Source organism: Anabas testudineus, chromosome 6, assembly GCF_900324465.2.
Source record: "Anabas testudineus chromosome 6, fAnaTes1.2, whole genome shotgun sequence".
NCBI classification, from domain to species: Eukaryota; Metazoa; Chordata; class Actinopteri; order Anabantiformes; family Anabantidae; genus Anabas; species Anabas testudineus.
The window spans coordinates 14,979,544-15,004,116 of record NC_046615.1 but is presented as its reverse complement, the minus strand read 5'-3'; the positions used below and the strand labels follow the sequence as shown (position 1 = coordinate 15,004,116).

Genomic DNA, 24,573 nt, shown 5'->3' with positions numbered 1-24,573 from the left:
ACACATGATGCAATAGAGAGTATAAAACAAGCGAAGAAGCAAATTGAATGAGCAGTTAAAATAATAAGCTTAAAGAAATTAAACAAAAGTTTCTAGTTAGCTTGCAGTCTTAGCCATATTGGTAAATAATCGTTTATTATCAATGAATAAATGGCTGAAAATTTAATAGAAAGTAATTGATAAATGGTCAAAATAGACTGTTTCAAATGAATATATATGACGGCTGTGAAGGGAAACCCAATGTGAAAGGGGCCCGCGAGCGCAGCAGATCCAGAAAGTTGTGGCATCCACTGGAATAGACATAGAGATTATTAAACAGGTCTTTACGGTGCTGCAAGAGAAGCTTTTGCTGGCTAGTAAAAAAGATGAAAATGTGAAGTTTTGGGTAGTGTCAGGGTTTTCCACAGCCCGGCAGCACCACATTCCCTCATAATGCAATGAGAAGCTTAAGCTACAGAACCGTGGGTATGGGTGACAGGAAGGAGGCAGTTATGAGGAGGCAGAGAATTAAGAGAAGGAGACAGGGATGAGGGGGAAACGGGGATTTGCAGAGCAAGTGTAGCAGGATAGAGAAGATGAAATGAGAAGAGTGCAACAACAGGGAGTGAGAGAGCAGTGACCCAGAAAACAGTGACACACACGGAGGACCTCAAGATACTGTGTCACTCAAATAGAAACAATTAGTCCAGATCTGATTAATGAGGCTTAATTAAATCTTAACTCTGGAAAAAAAATAGACGACAGGCATGTTCAACGGGAAAGGTGAGTCTGGAGGGAAAACAGAAGGCAGGTTAAATAACTAGATGAATTACTGTGTGTGTGTGTGTGTGTGTGTGTGTGTGTGGGTGTGTGCATACAGGTCTATACATAACTTGTACACGTGTGCAAGCTGCTGAATATCACATCCATTAACAATCATTAGCTAATCACCAGCAGTTCCCTTAATTATTTGTTTGTATGATGTGAACACAGCCTGTACCTGTTGTCAGCACCACTTCATTAAAATCATTACATTATTAATAATTTGACCTTTTGCTTAAAAGTATCTTCTTAATATCCTTCCCTGGACTAAGTGCTTACTGCTCGGGTGTTATATGGTTTTGCCGATGACCGTTTTCTCTGTTACTGGTTCCTCTGTTTACTCTCATATGGTCTCTTATTATCCCGCCGCCTCTCTGCTTTCTGTCCTCACTATCACCTGAAATGACCTCTCTTTTCTTCTCTCCCTCTGCACCGCACCTTCTTTATGTTTGATTCCCCAATCCTTTGCATCTGTTTCTCTTTTCTTGCCTCTTTCTTTCTTTCTTTCTCTGTTTCTATTTCTTACCGTATTTGCTTAATGGGAGCCAGTGAAGGGAAGATGGTGGTCCTGGCTTTGGCCATTGGTGTGGCCGAGCAAGATGACTTTGCCAATATCCCTGACCTGCAGGAAACAGCGCAGGCAGCACCACCACCCAATCAGGAGCCCCCTCCTGAGAAGAGGTACCAGATAACATGTGAGAGTGGTTGTTGTGTTTGTGTGTTTGTGCGTGTGTGTGTGTGTGTGTGGGGCGCAAATGAAAGGATGTGGAGGATATGAGAACGAAGAAATACAAAATCATTTCAGAATCTAGGCAGTTCTGTTTTTAATAGTGTTTTTGGTGAGTCACAGCACTTTAGTGCATTGCACCACAGACCTGCACCTGAAATAGCACCAGAACTCCAAATCTCTGTTACAGAAATAAAAATGAGAGCTGACTGTGAATCCAAATGAGGCAAGAAAAAAAAAAAAAAAGCCTGTTAGACTGAGATGACTAAAGAGATAAAGCAATTTAGATGTTAGCTGTAAAGCAGTAATGAGCTCATAAATCACAGCAGTGAGATGCTCACTGGTGCTTCAGCCCTGTTTCTGCTTTTAGGAATAAGATTTTAGCCAATCAAATAAAGTGAGAAGTGTTTTCTCATCCCAGTGGTCCTTTTTTTCTTGACCATGACAATTATCTCCCCAATCGCAAAGTCATTCTCCTTCCACCATTTTCATCTGTGTTTGTTTGTCTTTTCACTCCTGCCTTACAGAGACCTCCCATTGGTAATTGTCGTATTTCCTTTGTATTTTCACACTTTTATTATCACCGTCCTTTCTACTCTCGTGTTCCTTTTTTCCCCTCCTGCTCATTAGCTCCCTTCAATCACCCTCTGCTGCTCTGAGAGTCCCGTCTCTGTATCTCCACCGAGGGCCCAGAGAGCCTCCTCATTATTCCACAACATGTTAGTCACTTACATAAACACGCTGCTTAAAATAACCCTTTTCTCTGCCAGCCACCTTTACACACTAGATACCAAAATAATTCCACTCATCTATAAGGATGCACCACGCTTGCTCACATTTCCCCATCTCCCAGAATAATTGGTTTGTCATTCTATTTAGAAATCGGACCAAATTATTTTGTGGAACAGTTTAACACTAACAAACGAGTAAAACCACAATGGGCTCGTGTTGCTCATTTTTGCGGCCATGGATGGCGGTTTTGATTATTTGCGCCAGCACGTAACACCACAGAGCCACAGTGAAATCCCGCATTTGGTCCAGCCGTAGGCAGATGCGACACACTCGATTTCCTCCGCCGTCCAATTAGGCCGTTTTAACCTCACTTTGATTCTGTGACAAATTGGAGACAATTTGGAGATACATAATATGACACACACCTTAAAACAAAATGGCAGAGGAGGGTGAACAAATTCTGATTTACTCGTCACACCAATTATTCCTCGTTCACAAGTGTTTCATCAATTTGACACATGATTTAAAACTGGGGCTCTATTACAATACAGATGGCAACAGTTTTCTTATCGGGACTTCACAGCCGCAGACTGAAGCTGCACATGTGGGCTGTGAAACTATGGACCGGTTCATGTCTTCCTCATGACAGCAGTTATCATACCAGAACTAATAAGCAGCTTTATTTATAATTTAAAGTTTGCCTTTGGAGCTTTGCTACATCAACTACTAGTGAAAAGTATTCGTCTCTTAGTTCATCTGCCTGATTTAGTCTTTCGCCCCCGAGCATCCTGTGGCCTTTTCCTAGAGTCAGCCCAGCTCCGCTCGGAGTTACAAACAAGCATGAAAGTATTCTTTGTGTAGAAATGTCGCTTATGTGAACATCAAAACTATCGGCATTGTTGAGGATTAGTGTGAAACCCATAGAGCCACAAAGGAATACAATTTTCTGTGTAATTTGCTGTGCACATTACATCTGGCTTCTCCAGCTTTTGTGTTCACCTGCAAACCTCCTTCAATGAGTTGTGAAATCCACTAATAGACTAAACAGCAAGCACGGACCGCAGGCTGCTTCGTCTAGCATATGGTCAGCAGGACTCAGCCTCGATTAATGGCGATGGAGTGCATTGTGGTATTTTCTAGATTAACCTGAGGTTCATTTAATTTTGTTCAGTCAAAACAGAATGACTGACAGTGAATAGTCTGTGGACAATAGAGAACTATGTACATAAAAAACGATTTGACTCTAATGAAAGCTTTGCATGTCTTTGCCCTTTACTGAGCTGTCCATCTCCTTCCAGAGGAGCTGTAAACTCATTCATCTTGAGCCACTCGTTTGGTTTGTTTCATGATAAGTTACAAATTAAAATGCATAATAAATGATTTAGCAACACTTCACTTTGGTGCTAAATTTAGAGTCGGCAGTGTATTAGAAATGCAAGGTGTAAGCGTGCTGGGAGTGTATCATTTCCCATGGTGTTAGTGCTGACTTCACAGATGTCTGACCATGATTTAATCAATCATGCTCCTGGCATATTGCTCATTCTAAACAGGACTCTCCAGCCTGTCTCGAGATGGTGACAAAGCCGCTCTTTCATGTGCCTCACGCCCTCCAGACCCCTCTGTGTAGCCATATCATCGCTGTCTTCATGTGTCCATCACTCACACCCCATGAATTTATTAAACTAAACTGATGTTACGAACAAACGATCACATCTAAAGATAAAGAGTCTAAAGTTAATGGAGATTATTATGTATTAACACTAAGATTATCAGGAGTGATAATGTATCGGTAATTAAAATCCAGTAGTTTTATTTTTAGTTATTTTTCAGTGAGTACTTTTACTTCTGGTATTACAAGTATTCATTGAGGTAATACTTTTGCACTCTTACTTAAGTAACATTTTGAATGCAGGACTTACTACTTGTAGGTTAGGAACCACTGGACCAGACTACCTATTAGTATTTTGAGTAGCCTAGTTACAGTTTGATAATAATGCTTTGTACTTTACCTTAAGTAGGATTTTGAATGCAGTACTTTTACTTTTATTAGAGTATTTCATACATTGTTGTGTTGGTACTTCAGTAAAAGAGAGCCACTGGAAACAGGGATGAAAACAGCAGGAACAAATAAGAACAGAGAGGCTTTTCATTTCCCCTTGAGCTGTGTGTTCGTACTAGGCTAGTTGAAAGCAAAGCAAAACAAACATACTCTTATCCCCACTGAGAAGGTGTCATAGTGCGTGATGTTCATTAGCCTCCTTCACTGACCTTGTGTGTGTGATTGCTGAATGAAAGCGTTTTGCATAGACGTTTGTTAATGACGTGAGGCAGGAGCTGCACTGTGATAGAGACAGAGACTTTCATACCAAGGTTACTTATATTCACGGACGGAGACGAGTAGGAAGCAGAAGAGGAACTCGGTTAGACTGTGAAAATAGTGCGTTGTTTTGATTCTGTGGCCACACATGCTGAGATGTTGATATCCCAGCATCCATAGGTTGTGGGTTTTAGAAAGCTTAATTAGGATGTTAGAGTGGCTCATTAATGCCTCATTGGTCTTCACTCGTACAATTGTGTTGCAATTCACTGAACCCATACTGTAAGTTCTCCTCCAGTGTTGCTAAAAAGAGAAGCTGCAATCCCCAAGAGCTTTGAATCTAGATCTCTCACTGAGTAGCAAACTGTTCCAATGAGAAAGGCGGTTTCAGACAGAGGAGGCGGGATATGTCCTTGTGCCACATTAACATTCAATCCACTTGCCTGTGGTCTTTCAATTATTCATCCATGCATGTTACATCATTTTGTGTAAGCCAGTGAACTTGTTTCTTGTTTCAGAATACATCCTGCAGATATTAATAGATATAGATGTATTTTTCTTTGCCTCAAAGACACGATGCACTCAGCGATATTCTCTGAGTGTTTGTTAACTGCCCGTTTGGGCTGTATAATATTACTTCATAATTTATGAGCTTATTACATTGCTTAACTTCATATGAAAGACAAAGACAAACACAGCGGATGGCAGTTATGACATTTTACCTAAATCAATATAAATGTGTGTTTATTTAACGTCATGACCGTGTGTCTGTTATCTAACTGCATTAGTTGGAGAAGGAGGTGTTTCATCTTTATGTGGTAGAGGATGATGTTTAGTCTAATGTATTGTTTGTTCATTCTGGGTTTTATTTTCTTGACATTCATTTTGTTAACTGTTGCTATAGTTCTTCCGGATGATATATTCTGTATTTGTATTTATACATAAACATGTAAATTGATTATGCTATGCTCTGTTAATCTGACACAGTGACAGGAGCTTCGTAGGCCAGAATAATCAGCCTTTAGCGGCTCTGCTTAAGACTTTCCCTGAGGCTTTGGATCCCTGTGGCCATCATGATTATGCTCACAGGGGAACATTTTTAGATGCATTCTCTTACTGTACGTGCTAAGAGAGGGGGAAGGAGAAGGCACTAAGGCAGAAAAAAAGGGAGTCACAAAGAGAGGAGGGCGGCACATTCATACATCCATCCATGTCAGGAGAGCATAAGAAAAAATGCATCTTTCTTTCTAGAGAGTAATAGGATGGCGTGCTCATTGCACTCTGCACATGTGTAATTCAGGGCTGAAGGCAGCACTCTAGCCAGCAAGTATATGCTGGTACACATGTTCATCGCATACAGTACATCCAGATAGATGGATGGTGGTTGGGGAGAGGAGCCATTAGGAGCATTAACCTCAGAACAGGAAGCACATCTGCAGCAGCCTCCACCTCAGAGGAAATCTTTGAATTTAATCTGGTTTCAAAACATTTGGTAGACTCATTGCTCCGAGTTTTAATAAACTTGAAATGTGTTTTGATGATTTCGTGTTGGTGAAATTACCTAGAGTGACAGTTTAGTTTTTTTTAATTGAGCTCAAAGGCATGAACATTAAATTGCAGAGAGTATTGGGAGGCCATAAAGGGAGGTGGGGCTCTGAAGTGTTATACATAGGGAAGACACTGAGCTTATCTTTGGGTTTAAAACAAATCATGTATCTTTTAGTATTTTATTGGATGTAGGCCATAGGGTAATTACAGAACACCCAAGTTAAAAGCTATGACAACTAAAACCAGCTTCGACTAATAATTGTAATATACATGTGAAAACTGTTTACTGTATAAATTTGGCACTGACTGAGTTGTCTCGTGCTTTTCTACTTCCATTTGGAGTTCAGTGAAAGAGCAGAAACACAGAAGGCAGCATTTAGCACCTCCCTTGTTGCTTCTTCCTGAAATGGGATTTCAGTAAATGATGCTATTTTCGACTCATTTTGCAGTTGTGTTTCATGCAGGAAGTAATTGGCTAACAGCGACACCATCCATATTTATACGTTGCAGTAGAAATGGTGGTCGTAGCCTGAGAAGCGAAGCGGCAGTGATGACTGGCTGACTGTAGTGTGAATGTACATGCGTTTCATGTGGATGATGAAGTTATGTAAGCAGCGCAGTGTTTCGCCGTGTGGTTTTGACTGTGTATGATCCTGGGAAGTATGCTGTGGCCCCTGAAGAATGATAGACCTAGTGGGTGGATATGAAATTGAGCATAGACATTGAAATACATCACTTCATGGTCTGAGGCGAGCATGTTTGTTTCAGTGTGACATGTTTGCAGAGGGTGGGGAATCTGAGTGTCTGAAAAAAAAAAAGGGGGAAAGGCTGGGTTGGGCTTTCTTTCTCGCGTCTCTCTCCAGCCTAGAAGTGGAGTCTTTCTCCCCCCTCCCGCTCTCTTCGAGCTGCTGGCCTTCGGTCAGGTAACAAAACAGGATAGTATCACAGGACGGTGAAACCCAAAGTGGCCCCGCCTGCCTCCATATGTCTGTTCATGTGAATGTGTGTGTCTGCGAGGCTCTCACCCGTACCTGTCATATATCCTATACCTTATCTTCTTTGTTCTCAGTGTGTTTGCCTGTTTGCTGCCTCCCTTTAAACACACCCTTCCCTTGTGCCCACTCCCATCAACCTCTTGTCACACACACCCAAACCCACCCCAAATGTATGGTCTGTGTTTCTAGAGCCGTTGCTATGCCAACAGCCCACTTTCGGTGCCTTTGCTGTGGGAGAATCTGATCTGAGCTCGAGTCCACTCTGCCTCCCACTGGACACTGTGGCCAACTGCAGGCTCGAAAGCATCAATTTCCATATCAGCCCCCAAAATGTAACATTACCATCTGCGACCAGTAATATTGTTTTTTAGAAATTAAATAAAATTAAACCAATCTTCACTGTGAATTCATGATATTCTGGATGATCTAGAGGAAGTGCTTTATTTTCTGCAAGAAAATGTGCAGCACCAGCCGCTTTGTTTAAGCAGCCTGGAGGCAGCGCTGGAGCAGAGGACCACCTCAGGTACTGTAGAGCAGGGCTGGTAGAAAGGCCATTCCCCTGGCTGCACTAGCTCTTACCTGAGAATGCAATGAACCCCTGAATGAAGCATGAAGGAGAATGAATAATTGAAAACGCTCACTCCCACGTCGGTAGTTGGGAGGTGGAGGAGGAGGGAGGTGCCTTGCTTTACTTCAAACCCTAAGTCTCTCTCCTTGCTTTAGAGCTTTTTTCAGCTGATTCTTAGATCTTGGTTTAGTGTTTTTACCCAGCCTTTTCCTCTCCTCTCAAACTCGCTGCCTGCAGTTAAGAGTCTGTGCAAAAAAAAAAAAAAAGTCCCCTAAAAAATGCAATTACCTCTGTTGGCAACTAATACAAATAGCTGAATACTCCCTTCCCTTCTTGGAATGGTTTACATCCCTCCTTCCCACCCCCCGTCTCGCTCTAGTTCCTTTGCTGGTTCAAGGTGATTGTCTGTTTGCTTGTCTTGTTTGCTTGCTTTTTCTGTCTGTCTATTTGTCAGTAAATTTCCCCCTGGTTCTGTCTTCGTCTTCTGCAAAAAAAAAAAAAAAAAAAAAAGTTAATGCATTCAACATCAATTCTCATCCAAATTCGAGTTTAGAGCAAAGTTTAGAGCGCCATCAAAAAGGTACGACCCACAAAACAACAACATTCTCTCAGTGAAAAGCTCGACAGAGAATGCTGGCCAGACAGACAGACTTTGTATGGGCTCCTTGTTTTTCTGCCTGTCCAGGGCATTGCCTTCACTCTCTGAGTGACAACTACTTGCATATTTCACATATGCACATGTAGCCAATGCCAGTTCGTGCTTTGGCCCCTGTGTCCCCAGTCCACACTTTTAGAGTGTTGCTAAATGGTTGGAAAATCAGGTTAAAGTCAACTTACGTCATTTGTAGTGATTACATCTATTTACCCTCTTTTGTGACACTCTAAATGTGCATCTCCTATGTTCTTACTATTTGTCCCTTTTTGTATTTTCAACTATTATTATTATTTTTTTTTTTTTGTATGGTATATCTACACCTCATTTCTCTCTCATGCTATATCTCCCATCAATCGTTTATTTTGAACTCTCCACACAAAGAACGGTGGTTCTTGCTCTTCTTCTTCTTGGTGATTAATTCTCTTTATTGTCTTTTTTTCTTTCTGTGCTCTTTTCTCCCTTTAGCATGCTCACCTCTTTGTCTCCTGTTAGAAATATTGTGTGTGCATAGCTCTTTATTTTTGTCTCTTATTCTTTGATACTTATCACACTGACCAAACTAAGCCTCTCTTGTGTTTCCAGGCTTCCCTTCCTTCATTTCCTATCTTTTCTTGCAGCTCTGTTTTTTCTCTCTAATGTGCCGGTGTTTGTAACTATCTCACTCTGTTTGGTTTTGGTTTTCGTAAACTCACTGTTCATGCTATTAATACTTGCTATCTTCTTCTAACACAGATAAATAATTTTCAGCTTGCTTTTCTATTTCTTACATTCCTTGTTGAACTTCTATCTTATCTACAGTCTTTATAATTTTTTTGTCCAGTTTGTGTGTCTGCGACTTCGGCATCTTCTCTGCGTCTGCTCATTTCTCTTTCTGTGTTTCTGTTCTTGTTTTTCTTCTCTTATTACCTAACAGTGTTTCAGTGTTCAGACTCTCCATGTGCCTTGACCAGTCATCTATGGAGTGCTACGTGTCCAATGTCTCACATTACATTGGCCAGGACTTTTGCATTATGCTCTCTCTTCTTCTATCTATTCTCATGATTTCTTTAATCACATAATATTTATTCTCTTATTATTTTTTTGTCTCATTTTGCTGATTTTTTTTTCTTTACACTTTGTGATTCTTCTTGTTTTACGATGTGTATGAACATAGAGGTTTTTCTCCCAACATGTTTTAACACTATGTTTTCAACAATCCTCATCTAAAGGAACTAAACTTAACATCTGTTAACATTTGTACCTGAGTGCCAGCTGTACCATGGGAGATCTCTGCTCTCTCCTTTATGTTTTGTTGATGCAGATGACACGATTAACCAAGAGATTTAAACACATATTTTACCAACCTGTTCAGCATATGTCCTGTTAGACGTCTGGTCCTCTACATGTTGCTATACGTGTCTGTCTACTGTATATATAGTAACGTCACGTTGCTATACATGTCGTTATACATGTGTGTCTTGTTAACATCATCAGAGGGAATAAGGTTTGATCATGAACTCCATAGAGATTGAAAATAATTCACAGGTTTCTGTCCATTTTAAATGTAGTTTTGTTTTGTATTTTGTCTAAAAATGTCTTTGTTACTTGATGGAGGTAACTTTCTTGTTAGAGATATGGATGTTTGCCACACTGGACATATTTATAGTCATCTCAGATGCCAAGTTTTATCAAACACAACTCACTGCATCAAATGTCCTCAGTTCTAGTGCCCGCTGTTAATCGGTGGAATCTTTGGCGGATTTTATTAGGCTTCGCTCATGATAGCTAAAGAAAGCACCATCCACTTTGAAATGACATCTATCCTAAGAAAACTTGGACACAATTGGTTGTTTCAGATAGGCAGTTTTCAAGCCAAACAGGTGGAGGTTGGACTCCCTGTGTGCTCAGACATTCTCTCTTTCTGGAGATGAGTTAGCTTCTCAGCACATGTCCCCGCCGTTTTCCCGCTGGGTCACACTGTGTTTTTGCTTACAGGGGCAACAAGCCAGCTAACAGCCCCAAGGGCCAACCCCCTGATGCTGATGGCCACTCCTCCGTAACAGATCTGGCCAACTCTCTCACTGGAGACATGGTCATGGTAAGACTCTCTGTCCCAACACACATCCATCTTAATATATCTTATGTGGATGAATCTAGATATATATTAGATGGTATGTGGATGTCCCTGTACTTGTTTATGAAATATTATTTTATTTATTTATTTTATTTTTTAAGCAATTAGTTGGTTGCATTAGTCGATCATTATGGCACCGGCAGCAGGGAGCTCTTAGGACTGTCACTAAAAAGACTAAAGTGCCCATAGCAACTATAAAGATGTGGCTCATTTATGTATATAATAGTTTTTGGACAGCAGTGGAGCACTATGACACAGGGGAAAAAGTCATTTCAGGCTTTTGGCTCTCAGAGACAACATTTATTAGTAGTGTAATAAATCCTAATTCTTCAATGGAAAACTCAAAGGCACAGTCCAGTAATTCAATATTGCACTTTCATAAAGCTGGAGGATGCCAGGACGTTCAGACTTTCTTAGTATGCATCAGGCTCTAAAACCAATGCATCCATATATATATATGACACATACCTGTGTCTAGAATTAACCTTCATGGCATCATCAGCATTATTTCCTCAGAAAGCCTCCATGCAGAGCCACATATTACATTGTACAGCTGTTTTCACAGGGTAAGTAATACCACTCATCACAAGTAAGCTGACCTTGACATAACAGTTCTAGTTTGGTGTGGAAGAACCTGTCCTGACCTCAGCTTAATTCAACACCTATGGTAATAAATGAGAACACTGACTGTGAGTCAGGCCTTATCAGCCAAAATCAGTGTCTGACCTCATTAATTCTCCAGTGGCTGAATAGAAAGCAAATCATTGCAAGCAGACTCCAAAAACTTGTGGGAAGATGTCCTAGAATAGTGGAGGAAACCTCCAGATGCCCGTGATTTGGAATGAAATCAGTTTAGAGTTTGGCACTTTAAGTGGTATTTCATAGTCACCAGGTAGGGCTATTGTTGCAGAGTCATTCTTCATGAACAGGTTGATTTAAAGCTGCACGTGGTAATGAGGGAGCCATAATAGAAAGAACACACACTCAGCCAGTTCCTGCGGCAGCAATGAAGTGAGACAAGCCATCCAAGGTGACTCACAGTGTTTGATAAATTAGGCTTGGAATATTTCACACTTGCTCTGCCTCCCTTCTAAAGCCCATATTGACAAATTCTGAGTAGGTGACTGAAATCAACTGTTTCTCGAGTTGCTTAGAGAGAGTGTATGCACACCACTCCTCAGGCTTTTCTTATTCAAAGTGTCACTGGAGGTACTTGCACAAAATGGTCTTATAAACTGCTGGTTGTCTTATCTCCTTCAAAGTCCTCAAATGCTCTTTTCCAGTGTACAGTATACTATTGTTAGTAAGAGAGAAGAAATAAAGAACAGAGACAGAGAGCGGAGCCACAGGGACAAAAGAAGTGACCATAAAGACAGCTGCAAGTGCAGAAAGCTGACCTTGTTCTCGCCATGCCCCTCGCGCAGTGTTCTCTTGCTCTGTTTGTCTCATGCTCTCCTTCTCTCCCCGCTTACTATCAGATAGTGGCCTTTTAGTGCACAGCAGTGATAAAGCAGACAGAGTGGCTGTGAGAGAGAATGGGTGGTCTAAAGCTCCCTATCTTCAATCTGAGCACCTCCTGCCTCTTAAGAACATTAGTAAGGAAATTAAACTCTCTCAGTCTTCTTAATGTCATACCAATCTCTGCCTTTGAGGAGCTGCCTGCGTATGCCGTGATAGAAATGCAGCTCTAAAATCTCCTCCCCTCACAGCTTCCCTCTGTCAAGGTCTTGTCTGCACGTGCATGTGACATCAGAAGGCGTGTGTCCTTGGGTTGCACTTTTGTGAGTGGCTGCTGCTGCTGCTGCTGCATGTACGAGTGTTAACATTTATCTGACTGCATTTGCGGCCTTGCAGCTGTCTCCAGGTTCGGAGGACGATGATGGCGAAGGGCCAGTCAGTGAGAAGCTCGGCCGGATCCAGTTCAGCATCGGTTACAGCTTCCAGAACACCACCCTCACTGTCAAAGTTCTCAGGGGCCAGGACCTGCCTGCCAAGGACTTCTCCGGCACCTCCGACCCCTTCGTTAAAATCTACCTGCTGCCCGACAAGAAGCATAAGCTGGAGACCAAGGTCAAGAGGAAGAACCTCAACCCCCACTGGAACGAAACCTTCCTGTTCGAGGGTCTGTTATATTTTTCATTACATGATGCTTTAAATGATGGTCCCCATATTACCCATCAGACCCCTGAAAACACCAGATTGCACATCCATGTAAAGCATTAAATAATATAACTAATGTAAAAACACAGCTTTAGTTGCTGTTTAGGCTTGAACTAACCACAATGGTTCATATTGTGTTAGATAACTGTTGATAATTGTGTCCATATGAGACCACATAGCTCTTTGAAGGGAGCTGATTAAGTAAATAGGTTCTCAGGGCCCTTAAACATGTTTACAGAGAATGCCAGCTCGTGAGGGATGGTTCCTCTTCGAGGGAATAATTGGGCATTTTGGAACGTGCTTATTCAGTTTTGCACCGAGTTTGCTAAATATTAAAGTGGAGCCAGAAGCTGCTTCTTTTATCATAAAGACTGGAAGAGAAAGAAGGAAACAATCAACCTGGCTCGGTCTAAAGGTCTCTAATTCTTAAGGACATTTCTCAAAAGATTCCCTTATGAATAATTTCTCATAAATGCAATATTATTTGTTAAACTCAAGCATTGAAATGCATGCTGAAAATCCATGTCACAGTGTTTCACACTATAAAAAGAGCAGTGTGGGAGCTGTGAGAATATTGTTTGTTATGTGTGTATACTGCAGATGTTTAATAAGAGCCATGCAGAACACATTATTATCTAAATTTGTATTTACAGCCTGAATTAAAATTTAAATTTATGTTCATTGTGCTTAGACTTATGGGTGCAATGATACAAAACAGCCAAAGTAATGGTCAAAATACTCAAACAGTAGTGAGTCCTCTTAAAAAATTAATCAGGTAGGTCTGTGTGACAAGAGCATAATGATCTTGTTCAGTCATCTGATAGAGTGCTGGCTCGTCCTGCAGTTTTTGAAATGCTCTTTAGCCTTTGCCAAATACATCTCTGATAACATGGTGCAGATTACGCTGCCCTGTCTGTAACCATTAAGAATATGTTCATTACTCTCTGCAACTTAGCTCACCCCCAGTGTTTCTGTCTCTGTTTTAGGCTTCCCTTACGAGAAGGTGCGAGAACGCACACTTTACCTTCAGGTGTTAGACTATGACCGCTTCAGCAGGAATGACCCCATTGGAGAAGTGTCAATCCCGCTTAACAAGGTGGAACTGGGCCAGATAAAGACCTTCTGGAAGGAGCTCAAGCCATGCAGTGATGGCAGTGTAAGAGAGAGATGGACGTTGTGATTACAGTTCTATTGAAATAAGCGTGATGCCATTTATTGACTGCCCTCAGAATGTGAGCTTGATTGACGTAATTTAAAAGAGTGAGCTCAGTGTGGTCACTGGACCATCTATGTTTGGCACAGAAAAGGCAGAAGAGCAGAAAGGTCAGTGATGTAAGATTACACAACAAGCTAGTGAGTAATCTGGAGTTTGATATTCCCTGATGAAATCGGATATTAGACTGAGTGATTCATTCTCTATTGTGTGTGTGTCTTCCTCAGGGGAGACGAGGAGACCTGCTGGTGTCTCTCTGCTATAATCCTACTGCCAACACCATCACTGTGAACATCATCAAAGCACGCAATCTCAAAGCCATGGATATCGGGGGCACCTCAGGTACATATTTTCCTCCTTGTTTGCTTTGTCTTTCCTCTTTCTAACCCTTGCTCACCAGTCTGAAGCCCTTCTTGTGACATTGGAAGCTTCACACACAGCTCTGGCTCTGTGTTCAAACATTTACTGACCCGTCCCTGCAGACGACGGTTGCTGTCTGGCTCCTAAGCTGGGTCACACCACAGATAGCTGCGGCAGCAAGGTGACATTATATCAAGTGTCTCTCCCCTGCCCTCTCTCTATCCTGTTCTCTCTCTTTCTGTATATCTATGAGGATCTTCAGCCTCACCAGCCAAATCTGTGTCGCTCCAGACAGGAGTTAGTTTTTAAAGTATCAGGTCTCACTGTGAAATGCTTTCTGTGGAATATATCTGTAAAGTTACCTCTTCCTGTCGTAGTAGGAGCAGTTTCTGTTAGCATTACAGGATATGATAATGCTCCAGTAGTACAAATCCCAGGCCCTGTTTCCATAAATACTTCCTCATTTGTATGTTTCCTAGCTCAGGGGATATGTTGACCTTGAGCTCAAACTAGGTATCTGCTTCCCTGCTGCCTTTCGTGACTTTAACAATTAGGAGGGTAATTGCAAACCTGACCCTAAAAATCACCCACCATGGGCATTTGCATCTCGTCTCTCATGTAAACTGCTGCACTCTGTGTCCACATTGCAGATCCATATGTGAAGGTGTGGCTGATGCACAAGGACAGGCGTGTAGAGAAGAAGAAGACAGTGGTGATGAAGCGTTGTCTGAACCCCGTCTTCAATGAGTCGTTCCCCTTCGACGTGCCCGCCCATGTGCTGAGAGAGACCACCATCATCATCACTGTCATGGACAAGGACAGGCTCAGTCGCAATGACGTCATTGGCAAGGTAACACTTCTCAGTACTCTTTGTGTTGTTGCTTTTACTTACAACTAGATTTTAAAATCTTTAAGCTCAATGTTTAATACAAGTAATGGCAGTTTGAGATGTTTTTTTTTCCAAGCCTGAAAAAGCCAAAACGAACTATTCATAAAAGTCACTATGGTATTCTTACGCAAGGCCAAATCATGGTTCCTCAGACAGACACATACAGTACTGCGTGTGGATATGGGAATACATTTGCATGTTTTACATGTTCAGCCTGCAAAACATGGCTTGACAGCAAGCAGCAGCAAGAAGAAGAGGTTCTTTCTAGTATTTGACTGCAGTGCGTGTACAGCATGTGTGCCACCTGTGCATGAAAGGAGCCTTCCAACTATTTGTCTAGGGCAGTCATTGCAACTGACAGTGTGCACACACCCAGACCCTTGTGGACTTGGGAAGTGACCCTATTTATCTCAAGCATATGCCTATGAACTCTGAACTGAGATACAGAAAGCATGAATTTGGCTTTATTCAGAACTGTGAAGATTTTTGTAATGCTTCTAAATTATGCACCAGTTCTGTACTGTCTGACCTTTAATACAAGAAACTGTCAATAGTAAAAGTGATGAGTTATAATTTATTAGGGAATGCACTGAAAGAGTAGAGATTATTAATTGAAGTTTTAAAAGCTAATTTCATTTTAAAATGCACCATCAATGCTGCTCTCCAACACTGCTGCTGTTGCTTCTGCACCAGGTGCCGCATTTAGTGTTCACTAACCGACGCCTGTGTCTGAATGACAAAAAGCTGTAACTTTAACAGATAAATAGACCGATCAGCATCTCCTATTCTGCATCTAAAACTACTGCTGATTATTTTTCAGTCCACATTTTCATCACTTCTCTTCCTCCCCTCTGTCAGATCTACCTATCATGGAAGAGTGGACCAGCGGAGGTGAAGCACTGGAAAGACATGCTTGCTCGGCCGCGTACTAATGTCGCCCAGTGGCACGCTCTCAAGGCCTGATTGCACCACCCAGCTTCCTCCATGGCCCCCTTCCTGTCTCCTATTTCCTCCTCCTCCCTCCTTTTCTCCCTCCTCTCCTTCCAGTCCCATCCTTATGCACAAGACTGACTTGCTGCCAGGCTGCGAAACACGGGTACAATTAGCCATCTGCTCTCTTAAACCTTTAAAGTCTTTTCTGTTTTCTTTCAAAATCTCTATTCCTCTCCGACTCTTCTCTCTTCTGCTGTTCCCTCCTCTCATACAGCCGTGTCTTAATTTCTATGTCCCCCTGTTTCTGACTGTCTGTATGTCTGTCTGTCCTTATGCACTTTGCCTGCGGAGGTCTGATATTCAGTTTATTTGTCAACCCCTTGGTTTTTAACTGCACTGGAGCCCCTGACCCATTGAAGGTGCCAGTCCCGTGGGATCACAGAGAATCTTAAGTAACAATCTCTTATAATCCTATTGTATGACTATTCCAGGTACATAATACTATACTGTATGTACTGTATGTACATATACATATTAATATATTAGAGATATAGATTGGCAGAAGTCCCCCTATACACATGACTAGTATACAGTATGTTATCCATAGCCTGTCTGCTGTTTCCCATCACTTCTCTTTCTTCATTTGTTTCCTCATCTCTGTCATGTCTCAAGTGTACTATATCCTCTCCTCCTTTTACTCCTCGCTCCTTTTACTTCAGTGTTTTAATGTTCAGCTGAAATTATCGAAAGCAATCAATAGTGTCACTTGTGATGGAACCAGCTGAACTGAAGATGGAATTGTTGATATCCTCTCTCTCTCTCCTCTTTGCTCCTCTTTCTTTTTTTCTTTATTGTTCCCTCTTTCTCTTCCTCTGGCACAATATTAGTGTACCCGTCCTCCTCCTTTTCTGGACACTCCTCCCCCTTGTCGTCTGTGTGCTGTGGGTGCTGTGCTGTAGCTCCAACAAAAATAGAGATTAAAAAATAAAAAATAAACTGAACTTTCCGAAGTTGGGAAAGCGGGAACACAATAAACTTATGAAACGGATCGCTCCTGATTTTTCCAGACAAAAAGCCCTGACATGGAGAGAGAAAAAAGAAGATGAACAACAACAACAACAACAACTCTGCCCCTGAAGATCTGATGATGTCATTTTTCACAGCGTTACCAACTGAGGGAACAAATTTAAAAATCTTCCAATATTAAGATGAAACAGAAGCAAAGCTTGTGCTGTTTGTGCACATGCATTCTGTTGCATGTGTGCACATTTCTGTGTCTGTCTGTTTATTGATAGTATGAATTCTTTGTGCTGCCCTGTGCTCTTGTTTTCTGCTGATGGGGGTTGATCTCCAGCAGTTTTGAGCGTGCAGTGTGCTGTATGTGTGCTTGTTGCTGTGTGTGTGCGCATGTGTGTGTGTGTGTGAACAACACGATTCAGACTCAGCAGAATTCTTCTTCTCTTTTCTCTTTCTCATCTTGTGCTCTTCTTGCTCTTCTTACTGCCATTGTTTCCCCATCCTCCTTTACTGCCCTGCCTTCTGAACGAGGGCACAGGGATCTTCTATCTGCACTTTTTGAAAATGTAATAACAACAATAATGATGATAGTTTTGATGATGATCATGGGACTGATGGAAATTAAGGGAGGAGAATCTGAAAGGGTGTGCAGCAGTTGGGGAGAGGCGACGCCTGCTCTGTGATTTCAGGGTTTGGAGGTGAAATGGAGGACACAGAGGATGGATGTGGGGCTCTCGTCCTCCTCCTTTTGTTCCTCTTTTCCACGTCAGTGTACTTTACAAAGTGTGTATGTGTGTATGTGTGTAGTAGTAGCGAGCAGACTGCTGGTGGCAGGCTGGTGGTGTCTGAAATGTCAGACCCGGATGGAGAGATCAGGCTCATCTGCTTGTCACATGGAGGCTGGCCAACACAATGTGTTGATCAACAGCAAACATGGCCAGAGCTCGAACAAAGAGTTTATACAGAAGCTTCTGCATAAATCCATGATGCTGAACAATAGGTGCATATCTGGAAACATTAAGATGCATTTTGGCTTAATGACTGAAAGGAAAATCAAATGGCCTCCTCTGAGTGCAAATGACTGTGTATCACAGACAGCGGGTGTGATATTAGATGATGGTCTGATCTGAATCTGAGATACTGTAGGAGGAGGTTAGATTTGTTTGCAGAGTGATTGAGAGCACCACTGAGTATACTGGTAGCTCCCTTGCTTGTGTGCTCTGTACATAAATATAAGTTGTACAACAGCCACTTAAATAGCGTCAGCCATTAGACGACACTTTCACAGACGTTTTCCCCGTAGTGTATTTTCTACTGTAAATGTCTTTGATTTTACATTCATAAACCCGTTGAGCATAATCCTGTCAGCTAGTCAGGGTTTATACTGCAGTGACTTCTTTTTAAATGAGGATCTACCTTTCACACTCTTTCAAACTTCTCACGACTCTGTAAGCAAACATAATCAGTAGTTAATCCATTGCCACATCACTGTTCTGTTAATGCAGCATTTGTGGCCCCATTAAAATCTACCCCTAAAATGCTGTGGGAACTGCAGTGGATTTAATTTTCTCTTATCTTCCTATTAATTTGATAGTATCTTGTGCTTTTGTGCTTGTTTTGATTTAGGCTAACGATAACCTGATCACCACAGGACAAATTGAAAGATTGTGTAATTGTAGTCTAATCTGCAGCTGGTTAGTCCTCGTCTAGGATCTTTATAAGCTGGTCTGAACAGCACACAGAGTGCTGTAAGTGTGTTGGTGGTGGTGTTTTTAGTGTGAGCTCCGGTGCTGGCTGCTGTGATGCACTGATCCAGTCCAGCACCCTTCAGAACAATTGGCCAGTCGTGGAACAGGGCCCACTGTTTTGACAGCCACTGCCTGCAGTGTCACAGCACATTACACTCCGATTAGGTGGTCAGAAAGGAGCAATATCTGCTTCGTTGGACCTGAGGGACTCACTATTTGCAGAGGTAATACTTGCTAAGAATAATACAAAACATGGATTGCTCTCATTAGTAACCATGAGGCTGATGGACAGGGATAGAGAGTCGTCAGTCAAATTGAAGATAATAAGTGAGTGATTGCCACTTAAGCTGTGAAAACCAAATGTGGTTTGAATATGCAGGTGTGCAGGTGGTGAGTCAACACAGTACCTCTTCAGATTACATGTTGCTCAGAGAGTGATAAATTGCTATTCTGCAGAGGTTTACAAAGCTTTGTCATCAGTGACCCTGTAAACTGGGGAGTATGGTTTTATTTTTAGTAACATGAGGCACTGTGTGATGCTGCTGATCCTTGAGGTAGACTGAGATTCACAAGATACATGGCTGGATTTTTAATAATGTTTTTTTTTTCCTTATGAACTTATTAAACCAAAAAATATAGATCAATACTAAAGTTAGCGTCAAATTTTTTAAGCTATTAAGTAACTCAAGCCGAATATAAACATAAAAGGAATGACTGGTTACTTATGAGCTCTAAATATGCAAAGAATAGTAATAATAACTTTAATTAGTCCAGATTAAAACAGAGTTTGTGACCATTCAGACTCAAGGTCATGAACAGTTTGTATAATTTAACTAATTGCGATTGTTATACTGCCTGTACTTTCATACAATTTCATAATCATGCCCAGGAAATCAGAGTGACATATTTCATCAGGGGGTGTTCTGAAAGTTGCACACTTCATAAAATAACCAGGAGTCCCAAACATTATGTTCTGTCTTCTCCAGCAGTCAGACAGCAGCGCCATCAAAATGAATGGTGAGCTCGGAGCCAAACAGTAAAAAGGAGAAAGTAATTTCCAAATTTCAGTTTTATTATACTGCCCACCTGTCTCACACCTCTAAACCATTTGGATTTTGTTGGCATCAATACTGGCAGCATTGACCTTCAGCAATCCTGAACTCAAACGCTCCTAGTCAAGACTAACTCCAATCTCTCTTTTTCTCTTTCTCTCTCTCCCAACCGGTGGGTGCAGGTGAGGATACTTTCTTTGATTACTATGGTTTAATTCAAGATGACAGACAAGAGACAACACTGCCCTTAAAGTCGCCATGGAATAACCTCCCTTGCTAATTTCCAAAATTTCTCAGCAACTCTTGGATGGATTGCCAGAAAATATTATAGACATTGATGATCCCCAAAGAAAAAGGCTCACTGTGTTTGGTCATCTTTTGGCATCTGCTTTCTCTAGTCATATCATATAACATGAGTTTGATATGTTTTTGCTTTTTGAATTAATTGGATTGTTTGTGCAGACATTCATGTCCCCTGATCATGAAATATAACTTGATGAATGATCCTATAACATTTCTTCAAGCAACATAAGATCAGAATAATGAGAAATCCAAATTTAAATTAGTTCAGTAGTTTGGTTTATAACCAAAAGCTGCAAAACAATGATGCAAACAAAGACAAACTAGACTAACATTTCAGGACTGCTGCATGTTCTTAAGAGCCAAAGCAAAAAAAAGGCACAAGACAAACCCTGATGTAGATGGTCACAGCAAGGTTGTGATTGGATGACCAATAAGCCTCAGTTGCACTTTGTGTTTAGTGCTAGTTATCAGATGCTATCATGCTAACAGGCTAAACTGATAGTGAACGTTACACCTGCTAAACATATTAGCATTTAGTTTAAAGCACTTTAAACTTCAGCCATCAGTCATTAGCTCTGAAGATAGTGAAGCTCCATCTGCTGGACCTCCATCTTCTCTAAGATGTTTAATCATGGGTGGGTCTCCCCAGATTTATCACTGTCACCAGTGGCCTTCCCTTCTCTGTTTACTTTCTAAATAAGTAAAAGCTTTATTGGCTGAAGGGGTCATACCTGTTTGCCAAGGGATTAGCAAGATATTCCTCTGAGTCTGGTGATATTGGTTGTCCTTGTCATATTCTCAGGCCCTTCCTTATTCCTTGATGTTAGTTTAACTTGATTGATATGGCTTTCTTAAGAGGAGTGTCAATGACTCACTCTGATGGAAAGGTGCCTGCTTTGCTGTAGTTTGTGCAATATTAAATTAAGGTACAATGCGCTTTATATCTTGGAGAACTTTAAGTGTGTATGTGGATTGATATGAGGCTGTAGTAATCACATCCTTGAGGCTCTGCAGCTGATGTTTTATTCTGCTGAGTCATACTATGATGGCTGAGTCAGCCCAGAAGTGTTCGGGGTCACCTTTGTGATTTGCTCAGTTCATTCGCGGTGTGTCACCTGTGCACAGACAGACCTCACCTCCCCTAATTAACCCTTTCAATTGTTTTAAGCATCTGGTGAAAACCAATGTGACTTCTCCCAATCAGGGTTCAAGTAAGCATTATTTGAGTGGTAACAGAATTAATATGAAAAACAATAAGTAATAATATCTTTTTTTCTTTATGTTCACATTTGACTGTTCAGTGTGTGTGTGTGTGCTTAGTGTTCTTGTGTTGGGTTTATTTCTTTACTGAAACGTGATAAGAAAATCCTTCTGTTTTTGAAAACTTTATGTAAATATTGTTGGTGAAAGTTAACATTTGTTGTACGCCAAGTTTTCATTTGTCACTTGAAATGATGAAGAAAACAATGATATTCATGATTAACAGTGGTGATGTTGATGATGCTGAAGCTGATTATAACTGCCCTTCTTGAATAAGGGCTTTTGATGTCCGCTGTATTTTTGTTGGAGGCGTTGTGAGGTCGGGGCAAGAGCAGGAAAGGGAAGGAGTGGTACCCAACACATCCCAGGGCCACTGTAGCAACACTGCCACATAGCGTTTACCCACCACCCCACTCCCCTTTACACCTCTAGGAAATAGACTGAATGATATGTGGCACAAATTGTAGCCTGTGTTATTTATACCATGAAGCATCTTTGTATTTTCAGAGCACGCCCTGGCTGTGGGAGCAGACTGCTCTCCTCCCTGTGGAGACACTCTGCCCCGGTCGCTTGGCATCACAGCTCACCCTGTCTGCTTATAGGCTTGGGGATTTACTGTAATGCCATTGTGTTAGACAGGATTGGCCCTGTACTGACACTGATGATGCCTTCCTCATTGAATTTGGAGTCGTTATTGCTCTGCTGGAGGCCATACATGGGGATGGACATGTATGAAGGAGGGAGTGGATTCCAAGTGGAAAAATGTACACTGGCTGTCTGACCCTGTAAAAGCAATTTGCATGCTTGTGATTCAGCCTCCTATTCAGGGAAAGACTCATGATTAAGCACAACTGACTACTGTGAACTTGCCACATAATAGGCCTGTCTCTTGCTTAGTCAGATATTTGTAAGAACTCTCAAACTCCAGCTAGAAAACCCAGGATTAGTGAAATAGCCAAACTTTAAACCACCATATGGCAGACATAGTGGAAATAAGGGGTTTTAATCATGAAATAAAGCAATGGAGAACAAGACTGATCTTTACAAATGTCCAAAAAAAAATGGCCCGTGCCTTCTAATCAGACAAATATTGAGCCTGCTGCTGCATCCAAAAAAAAAAAAAAAAAAAATGCACAGGGCTTTAGTCCAGATATTTTCTCTGCAGTTGTCCCTACACCCATTTCCCTATTTTCCATATGGCATAGCTTTATGTATCTGGCTGAGCCTGTGTACAGTGCAGGATGGAGCTTATCAGTTTCATATTACTTTTAGGACTGTCTCCTCTTCTGACATGATATGGTACAGCAGATACTCCCAGCAGCCGTCTGCGGAAAGGACAGTGGATACATTCCTGTCTTCACTGTAACACCATCCTTTAAGTCCCACAGGGTAAAAAATACACACACGCAAAATCTGTCGTTTATCGATGCACTGAAAATTCATCCTTACTATTTCCCCTAAATCCAGATCCTTCAGAATATGTGTATTTCTCCTTCCTCGCTGGTTGTAAATAGACTTTGTGAATCAGTTAGAGCAGTCTCTAACTGCTGCCATAATGTGGACATTTTGAAATCAGGTAGGTAAAAAGCAATATACCTAATTGATCTAACGCCATACTCTGAAATATTACCGAGCCTGATGGTGACTCCTTCGCATCAAGGGACGTCGAGGGTATCACTCCTGTTTCTTCGCTTCCTTTCTCAACTTGCCTTGGCGCACCTCTTCAACAAAGAGTGCTCTAACTTAAAACACACAATTGTGATGTGTACAATCTAATTTAATGTATTTATTTATGTATTTTTGCCAACTTTGTATAGTGTATAAATATCTATAAATATGTGAAAAATGACAGTACTGTATAGATTTTAGCTGCCTGGTAAGGTTAATAGTATATACTTGGTAGACTAAAAGAAAAAGCGTAGAGCTGTTCAAAAGCCAGTTACTGAGAAAATGCTTTCTGTAAAACCCGGTGCCACTGGCTTTTTTTATATTCTAGGTTTTGTTTCTGGTTTATTTTTTTAATATAGCCAGTGGGGTCCAAATTTGTGTTGTTCCTCTTTTTGTCCGTTTGTTAATCAATTTGTTTTTTGGTTTCTTTGTTTGTTTGTTTGTTTTTTTCTTGACAAGACACAGCGAGGTTCTGGCAGCCAGGAGAGTGCAGTGGAACGCAGACTAGGACCCTGTGCAGTAGTGTGTATGTGTGTGTATGTGCGTGTGCGTGTGTGCGTGTGTTTGTTAGGTGTGTGTCCGTCCATGGTAGTGCTAGTGCTCTCTGTGCAGTGCCTCCTCCCTAACCCTCCTCTCTCTGATGTAGTTTGTCATGTGATGCAGCGTATGTTAAGGTGCAGGATGACTGTGTCCGCTGAAGCTGGCAGATGCCCTCTCTCGCTCTGTGACTCCTCATGTCCACCCTGCTTCTTCATTACAAGGCTTCATTTTAATCCTCCACCAAGTATAGATTTTCACTTCCTCTGCTTGATTGTCCATTAACTCCACCATCCACCTGGTAATGCATGTACCACCAGAGTCTAATTTCCTAGAAATCCATGCTTCCTTATCTATCTGGAATTCGTTGTCCATTAGCAGCTCTCAACCTTCATCCACAAGTGCACCTTTATTTTTTTATTTTACAGAGACTCCATGGACCAGCGTGCCCCCAAAAAAAGAGTCCATGCAGTTTATCAGTGGTCATACCTCCATAGTTTTCATATTTATAGTCTAGCACCTGATTTTAGCCTCTGCTCTGTGCAAACTGAGGAGAAGGGCAGCTGCTAGCTCCGTGCACAGAAACACAAAGCAGCCATATTTAGAAGCACAGATATGTGACTGAAATGTGTGTTGTGGCGGCTTCGTTGCTGCCCTGTTTGTAGCAAGAGCAGGAGAACAGCCTTAAAGATTGGACCAACTACACAAAACATAGTGGGATATGTGCATTTGTAGTGGACTCTTATTACCTCCCCTTTCGCACTCCAGATTTATTACTCAGTATTCTGATGTGTTGCTTGGTTGCTCTGTACATATATCTGTGTAGTACTTCTGTTGATGTCCTTGTATTAGGGTAGTGACGGGTTCTTACTGGGCGGCCTCCGCAGACACTCTCTCCCTCCTGCCTTGTCTTATTTCCTGGAAAACTTCAAACATTCCACCTGAATTTCAAGTGAACAACATTTTAAAGAGGATCA

The 24,573-nt window shown here is 41.5% G+C and overlaps 1 pseudogene; it reads left to right on the top strand.

Moving 5' to 3' along the window:
* The window catches only part of LOC113165626, a 29,022-nt pseudogene extending 4,982 nt beyond the window's left edge, over positions 1 to 24,040 (top strand).
* The last annotated feature ends 533 nt before the right edge of the window (positions 24,041 to 24,573 follow it).